At 38.0% G+C, this 1,259-nt stretch overlaps 1 pseudogene; it reads left to right on the top strand.

Annotated features, from left to right (window-relative positions):
- Nucleotides 1–235: 235 nt before the first annotated feature.
- Nucleotides 236–942, top strand: LOC122810643 (annotated as a pseudogene).
- Nucleotides 943–1,259: the final 317 nt, after the last annotated feature.

The raw sequence follows: 1,259 nt of genomic DNA, 5'->3' as shown, positions 1-1,259 counted from the left end.
GTCATTTCACATGAGAACAACATGAGTAAATGCTGGTATTTTCAAGGATAGCTACTTTAAGATTTTAATTGTGGAACAATATGGTACTGTACTCATGTTTCCAAGTTACAGAGTTTTTCCTGTATCCTTTGAAGCATACCCATTTGATCATATTTTCTAATGTAGTTCTTGCAAATTGTATAACACGTAAGTTCTGCACCTCCTAGTCTGAGGTGCCAAGACAGAATGAACTTTGTTACACAATTTGATTTCAATGGGTGCTGACATCCAAAAGGTTTGAAAAAGACAACCTGGTATCTTCCAAAAGCAAATTAGAATGAAAAAGGTGTTGTCAAGTTTCTGCAGAGTAAAGGAACTAGCAGACAAACCATTGCATGCATCATTTCTAGGTGGTATCCATGTGCTGTCCCATGTAATTCTGATCATTTGGAAGAAAGGTGGCATTTATGGAGAAACATTTTCAACTCTGATTTAGATATTGTTAAAGTATTTGATAGATCCCAACAATCATTCTTTTGCTCCAGTGATTATAAGAATCTTGAGGAAAATATAAATTTCCTCAGCTCCTTTGGCTTGACCTCAAAAGACTTTCTTCTATTGTTTATAATGGCACCAATAACTTTTTCAAACAGCTGTGAGCTTAACAGACAAATGGTAAAATTTCTACAAAACATAAGCTTTTCTTTAGGTGGTGACGGACCTGATGATATTGTAAAAAATATCATCACTATAAATATTTGCATATTTATCAAAAGCATAAAACGGGTTAAAGAAAACACTGAATTTGTACAAACAGCACTAAATCTGACAGAAGAGATGTTTGTTTTTCTTCAAGGCCCTGGTGCAGACATTTTGGCTCTGTCTAATGAATGTATAAAAATGAATTTTAAAAATGCTGATCATAAACTTATTTCCCCCTGGATGCAGCCAGCAGGATGTTAGGGATTTCAATGCAGGGAGGGAGACAAGTGAGGAGGAGTGACCTGCTTGCTTCTCATGGGGGGCAGGGAGGGATGACCACATTTGGGGGCACATTGGGTAATGTAATTTCATTGGTGGAGACCACAGAAACTATTTCCCATGCTTCAGTGTTGAGGGTAGGGCTGTTTGCTAGCAACAACTATCAGGGTAGTGAGGAACGACCAGTGCAGACAGACTATTGCATGGTCTCCTTCCCCTGCTTAGCTGGATGCTTATGGAGAGATAGGGCCATAAAATTAAAAAAACCCTCAAACCACCCCAATGACTGTCTGAATTAT

The sequence above is a fragment of the Protopterus annectens genome, chromosome 9.part0, assembly GCF_019279795.1.
Source record: "Protopterus annectens isolate FY-2018-M chromosome 9.part0, PAN1.0, whole genome shotgun sequence".
Classification (NCBI taxonomy): Eukaryota; Metazoa; Chordata; order Ceratodontiformes; family Protopteridae; genus Protopterus; species Protopterus annectens.
Note: the sequence above shows the minus strand (reverse complement) of the source record. Positions and strands in the feature narration are given on the sequence as shown.